Genomic DNA, 8269 nt, shown 5'->3' on the forward strand with positions numbered 1-8269 from the left:
AACATTAGTAATTTTTCATTTACCAAGTAAACGAAGGGAGAAGAAGTATTATTAGGTATAAGAGTTGCATTCAGAATTAAATGAAAGTTTTTAAATGGTATATTGAATTTTAAAAGTTAATACATGATAATTTGGAGATCGTATATTTTATTTAAATGAATTTTTTAGTTATTGATATCATTATTATGATATCAATATCATCCAGATATAACCAGATATTTGCCAATTTCAAATGGCAAATGTTTATTGACTTATATATTAATAATATTATATAATAATAATATGACTTATATATTGACTTATATATTAATATTGAATGAATGCAATATTTTATTTGTAATTTTTTATCAAGTCAATTATCTAAATTCTGTTCTTTAATATTATTTTATAAAAGGAAATTTCAAATATTTGTTTTATATTTGTTCTCTGTGTATATTCTTTTCTTTTAAGTAAATTTTCAATTTTTTCTCAATATTTTTATTTTAATATCTATTAAATAATAAAATTAAAAAAATCATGTAATTATATACAAAAAAATGTATACACTTTTATTAAAAATTAAAAACACAGAAAAAATTAAATATATTTTGATATATTAACAATAAAAATAATTGATATATAGTCCAGTTTGTATGACAAAACACAACAATACGATAGAGATCTTGTGTATTTCTATTCACAACAGAATGATTGGAAAAAAAATTGTAACACTTAAATTATTTAAATTTTTATTTTGTATTCTTTGATATATATGATATAACTTTTCATAGATGTCTACATTTAATTGAAGTTGCATGATTTCTGAAGAGTTTTTACAAAACAGGTGGTAACGTATCATTTTATATACAAGATTATTTTTTCAACAGTTGTTACTATTGCAAGACTTAGCCATGTCTTTGAAAAGAGCAGTTTTTAAAACTTCACATAAATCCATCTGGCACATTCATTCGTTTTAAACTGTGCAAAAGACCGCAAGACATTGCAATCCATTTAGCTCAGCCCACTTTCTCGAATTACTTTAGTGGGAGAACGCAGATACGAGATGGTGTACACAACGAAAAATTGTTTGTTCAAACGAAGAAATGCTTTTTACAAAAATGTGCAAAAGCTGTTTACAATGATAATATGTTGGAATTATATGTAAGTATATCATTTTTATTAGACTATTCCAGAATACTTGATATCCTTTATTTTTACACTGACTAATAATGGGATTTAAATCATTGGATTAAGATGATTTTCATTTAATAAAATTTTTTAATTTTATAATAGTTTATGAAGTAATTTAAAAATTTATGATGAAATTGATTGTTATCAATTTTTCTTTTCTTTTCAAAAGAAAAGAAAAATATTATAATATTTTAAATTTTTTAATAGATTTTAATTTTTTTTAGTAAGATATTCATTGTACATTACTGTATAATATAATGTCAATATATATTTTCGTGAAATACTTTTAAGATCAAAATAAATACAAAAGTTGGTATACAAAAATATCGGTTAAGGCTTATTTGTTAAATTACGAACAATTTAATTCATGTTAGAAAAAGTGAGACGGAGATAAAATAGATATCTTTATCTCGTTTCATCTAATATCAACTTAAACTACTATTTATTCCTTATAAAGACTTAATTGACATTTTTATATATCAACTTTTTATTTTTATTTGTAAAATCGATTCAATATTAATACTTTCTATAGTTTTTATACATGTTATCTATAATTATAGTGTAAAAGAAACATCTTTATGTAATTAAATCTTGAAATTATGTATTTTATTATTGGAATAATAAAATATTACGTGAAAATTACAAAAAAATTTTTTAATAAAATAATAAAATAATAAATTTCTATGAAATAATGAATGATACATTTTACCGGCTGTCGATTGATTATTAGTACGTGTTAATATCGTTAGATGGCCACGATCATGACCAAATTACCGCACGGAAGTGGCGATCGGCATACACAACGATCTACAGTACCGATTACTACCGCTAGGTGGCTCCAAGCGCCATCATGATTCTTGTTAGCTTTATCCATATTTCAGATAGATAAATATATATGATGGATATAATATAATACAATACAATACAACAATACAATATAACAATAGATAAAGTATAAAATAAATATGATATAAAGTGATTTCTTTTTATAAAATATAAAATCAACAAACGATTCTTATTAATACGATAGAGATCTTGTGTATTTCTATTCACAACAGAATGATTGGAAAGATTTGTCTTTCTGATTCTTAAATTTTATAATTTTTTCTTTCACTAATCCAAATTTAGCTATCATTTTTCATAATTAATTGACGACTGCATTTTGCAAAAAGAAAAATTCAGATTTGTACAATAATAAAAATTAATGCAATAAAATCATTAGTTGTAAATAAATTTGTTAGAAATAGAATTAATTTAAAAAGAAAAATAAAGATAAAGATGTCTCTAGATTATTGTTATTTTTCAATCATAACTTAATTCTATTATTTAAAATCTTGGATCTAGCTGAAGTTAGATTGAATATAACGATATAATAATTTAATTAATTATAATAGAATATAATGATATGATATAATAATTTCTTTTATAACTATTTGCATCCATTGATTAAAAAATAATTATTGAATTATAGAATTTAATTATTGATAAAATGAAAATTAATTTTATTTTTTATAAATAAATATTTTAATATATTAAAAATAAATATTTCGTAATATCAATGAATGTCGAAAAAACATTCTTTATTCCTTTTTTTTTTTTGATCTTGATATAGATGTAAAGCATTCATCCAGCATTGAAATTCTTCGTATTAGTCGAAGGAATCAAAGCCAATTGCCAAGGGATTCACTAGTTGGAAACTGTCTGAATGGATTCTTCTTTCTTCGTATTCTTCCTCGTTTTCTCAATCTTCTCTATGCTCTTCGATGCTTCTTACTTTTTCGGCCACTGAAAACGTGGTTACGATGAAAAGCGTTCCGTGGAAACTTTAAGACGCGAGAGAGAACAAGAAATGTAAGACGAAGAAAACACTTACGGATGATATTTGCTCTCTTATATTTATATATATACATACACACGTCTTTTAACGCAAGTTCCTATTCTTGTATCCCTGTATTTTGCAATAGCAGCTTTACAAAATACTCTTATTACGAATTCGACGTTCTATAATGGAAATTCTACCTTTTATGTTATTCGATCTTTACACAATTAATGTCTTTTAAAATTAATTTTGAAAATAAAATAAAAATTCGAAATATTAATAATTATATTTGTAATATTTGTAATATTAAATATTGTTATATTAACTATAAGAAAAGTTTTTATAAATTAAAAATGAATTTAAAAAATTCTTTATATTATATTTATATATATATATAAAATTCTTAAAATTTGTTAATAATATATTAACATATAGAAACATAGCTATAAAGTCTATATACAAAAATGAAATATTGATTTTTTTTTATCAATTTTTTTTATCATTTGATTATTTATATCATATACCAAAATTTTTCTTATTATTTTAGTTTTACATTATCAAAATATATAATTATGAATGCTCTATAAATTTAATTAGAATATGAATTATATACTTTGAAAATATATAAATTGTTTACAGATTAATCATTTTGGAAAAATTTTATATTTTTTAAATATGATATTTTATATTTAATTAAGATTTAATAATATAAATAAATAAATATTAAATAATTACATTTCGTGTATTTTATATCAATTACATTTTAAATTAATTGATATAAAATAAACAAATAAATAAAAATGAAAAGAGAATTTATTAAAAATAAAATACAAATGTCAATTTTATAGAAATTATCGAATAATATTATTTTATTAAAATATATTAAAAAAGAGAAATTTTTTAACTTTTATATTGTATTGTAAAATTTTATAAAAATCTGTTAAAATTTTTTTAATTTACAATAGGTATATATTACTATTATAGAATCTATTTTTAGATCATAATCTTTTTTGATTTTTCAAAAATATTAAAAATCTTCTAAATTGTAAAAATTCTATAATAATTTTCATTTATTACTATTGATATCTTTTTATACTTATTAATATTTATTAATGATATAATCAGTATTTTTCTAGATAAATATAATTTTATACAGATGAAGAAATTAGAAATAAAAAGTTAGAAAGCAAATGAACCTAACTTAATCAATCATAACTGCATATATCAAGTCAGAGATTAATTATTTATTGGATATGCATATTTTAATCTTTTACTAAAGTTTTCGATTGGATTATTTAAACCGGATTATTGAATTATATTAATTAATTTTTGAACTGAATAAAAGTCTTATGGGTTTTACTTTTTTTTTTTATTTAATCTCATCGTTCTTTCGTTCTAATTCTTTCTATTTTTTCAATGTTTTTTTCTTTTTTTGATATGAGATTTTTCTTGACAAAGAAATCAAATTGCTTCGATCAGTTTGACAAAGATCAAGAGTATAGAATAAATGAATATTCAGTAGAATAAAAAATAAAGGGAAAAATAATGTCATTTAAAATTTAATTCCATATTACATTTTTATAATTCCATTTCAGAGATTAAATTGAAGATTAAATTATTTCGATTTAAAAATAATTAATCAGATATAATAAATACGACAAACTTTAATAGCTTTATAATTGTTTTCCTCGTATTAACAATGAATTATTTCATTATATTTATTTTTTTCCATTTATAAATATATTTGACAAATTGTTGATATTTGAGAATGCAACTATCCAACTATCTACATATTTAATATTGAATGAATAATAAAATTCTAAGAATATTGTATAATTATTGAAACCTAAAGTAGATAAAGATTTTCTTTTCTTTTCTTTTTTCCAATTCCTTATTATTCATAGAAACTTATACAAGCAACGATCGATCCTCGTTATCAACGTTGGCAAATTTTAATTAAAGCAGAGCCTTCGTTGAAATGAGTGATTTTGACAATCACTGAAGAGATTCTCATCCTCGATCAAGCATCGTTCTCATGGATTTATTTCGTAATTTCCTTTTGGAAGCACTTCACTGTGATCGATTTCAAGTGCCGAACCTCATTATAACATCGTTAGAAACGAATGACCGAAAATCTCGTTACGTATCACCGAACATGGACAGACATTTTGCGATTCCAGAAGAAGATTCTCACCTATCAATGTATTTCCTTCCTTTATCTTCGCTTCGAGAAATTATTAATATAGTTCTGTTTTAATTATAATTTCAGATGAATATTTCGAAACATCTTAAAAGATTCTCTATTAATCTTTATTATAATATAAATAATACAATTTATTATTATTATCCGATTGTAAGTTCTGAAATCACAAAATACTTTGAATTTTTAAAATTATATCAATTTCAAAAATGAATGAAACACTCCCAAATATTTTTATATTTTTCTTTACGTATATTTATATGTAATATATTTTAAGCATAAATAGTTTTATAGAATATTTTCTTTTAGGAAATAATGAGTTCCATTAAAAATTATTGCCTTCACTCGTGCATAATGTATTTTTTTATACAAAATAAAAGTATAGAGTTTAGGATTTTACGTATAAAATATATAAGAATATTTTTTTTATATATATAACGCAGATATTTGAAGATATAACGCATTAAAGTGAAATATTTTTACAATCTTTAACTTCAATCCTTTTATTTCCGCGATAAATTGCAGATATTAAATTTAACACAATACAGACATCTATAAATTCAATTCTTTATTTACACTAAAGCCAACAAAAAGGTAAAAAGAAAGGAAATGGTTTGTCGGCCGAAATGTATCTGATGAATCGTATATCAAGCCTTTGACTGTGTTTCGTGCATTGTCGATTGATCGCTCTTTTTAAAAATCTTTCGATACCACTTGACTTCATTCAGTCTGAAAAGTCCGCGTGGCTTATCCCGTATTGAGCGAGACAGGCGGTCGAAAATCCCGTTACGAATCTCCCCACTCTATCCGCCAGGATTCAATTGCCGATATTACGTGGTCTCTTTGTTGCACTGAGCCTTCGTTCTTGGCTTAAACCGGGAAAAAAGATTCATGGTATTTGTCAAAAATCCAACGGACGAAAAATGTAATCCACTTCTAATTTAACGAATCGATCATCATTCCACGGATTTCCTCTTAAACATCCATCCATAAGAGATCCACGTTGAATTGTCGAGATATGTATGCGATTTACTTTCACGTAATCTCGCGATGAAAGTAATTCTTATACCGATGGCCGCCATTTGTGACTGTCTCTTATGCTCAGCCTTTGACAAATAGATGGTTCATCCGTTGAAATATTTTTTTTACTATTATCGATTGTGACCAGGAAAGAATGATTTATATTTCTTTTTTTAAAGAGAAGAATTTTTTATAATAGATTTTTAATAGATTAATAGAAAAATTTCGATAATTTATGTATATTATCGATTATCGGTACATATATAGGATCGTTTGTACCATGTGGTAAATTTAAGGGATGATTCTAGAGATTAAAACGACTATAAAAGCTAAAAATAAATGTGCCATGAATTTAATTTATGTTTATATTTGTAAATATTTTTTTTGTAAATTACAAATTATGAAATTTGTTTGTTAAAAAAAATTTGTTTAATAATTGATTTCTGATAACCTGCGGAGGAATTTTGGTAATCTGTATTATGGATTATCGTAATTCATTTATGTGAAGAATACGTGATAGTGGTTGTATCAGTGCGTGATTGTATAATTACGTAAATATTTGATACGCTTTGATGAGTATAATTAGCTTCCTGTGGTTTGGTCTATTGTCGTGATGTAGCTCGTAATATATTCGTTCCATTAGTATGTGACATGTAACAACTTTGGACGTAGTTTAGCTAACTACCACATTTGAACAAAAATTATATTCTCGTCTAATTTTAATTTAAAATTGAAATTTATACAAAAGAGAACATTTAACAATATATAGAAGTTCTGTTTATAATATATATATATATATATATTTTTATTAAAGATTTAAGTTTATTTATAACTACTATTGTAGATTATATCATTATACAAATCGATTAACTATTATTTATTAAAATTTTCAATAAAATTTAAAATATTATAAATAAAAGAATTAAATTGGTATTACTATTACTAATCTATATGTTAATATTATCACAAGTTATCTAAAAATTTCACTTTAATGAGATAAAAAATAAAACTATCAAAATATAAAAAGATACTTTAAATTTAATTTTAATCGATTAAAATCTTATAAATATTCAATAAATAATGAAACTAATTATGTAAATAATATAGATAATAATACAGACATAAAAAGAATTAATATTAAATATAAGAATTAATATTAAAATTAATTACAAAATCCAATATAGCATAAGAAATCAGATTTAAAATTTTATTTAAAAAACAACATCTTACTAATCTAATAACTTTCACGTTAAATATACAATAAAAAAAAAAAGAAAGAAAAAAAAAAAAGAAATCTTTTCTCGATCAAATATCAGAGAATTTGTCTTTATCATACGCTGCAATCTTGAATTATTCTTTCTTTTACTTTCCAAGAGTATCCAATGTCCGCAATAATATCTTTGGCTACTGTTCCTTGAAATCGCCATTGGACGGTATCCCCTTTCTCCATCATTTTCGACGACACCGGAAAGATACGTCCAAGAATATCCGGTGAAGTGGGCAGGTTCTGGTTACGAGATGGAATATTGCGTGTTCCAACGATCTTCCCTCTTTTCCTAATCGTTTTTCCTTTTCGAGAACGATTTCGTCCCCGCAGAAAACGGTACAAGGCTTTGGTCTCCGCAACTTCTTCTTTTCTCCCCCTATTTCCTTTCATCCTCTCCTTCGCCATAACGATCCCTTTGATGTTGTTGGAGCACACGCGGCAATCCATCGATCCGGAATACATAGAATAACTGAAAATTGTTTCGGCGAGGAGAAAAGGAGAAGATGAATCGTTCTTCTCGCCACGCAACGCCATTAAATTTTTCTATCTAACAATAAGTGAGTTTGCCTTGTTCAAGATATCTTTTTCCTGATATTTTTAGATATCTAATTGCATATATAGAACGAAACGCAGAAATAAAAATTTGTTTTTTTTATATTAAAAGAAAATAAAGAACTAAAAAGGAAAAAAAATCAAAATTTTTAATTAAACTGTATTATGTCTATCTATCAAACGATAGATAGACCCGAATTTCACAAATATAATTTCCTCTCTTTTCTTTGCTAGTTTTTAC

The sequence above is a fragment of the Apis laboriosa genome, unplaced genomic scaffold (genome assembly GCF_014066325.1).
Source record: "Apis laboriosa isolate Shangri-la unplaced genomic scaffold, ASM1406632v1 scaffold30_cov140, whole genome shotgun sequence".
In the NCBI taxonomy this organism is placed as follows: domain Eukaryota; kingdom Metazoa; phylum Arthropoda; class Insecta; order Hymenoptera; family Apidae; genus Apis; species Apis laboriosa.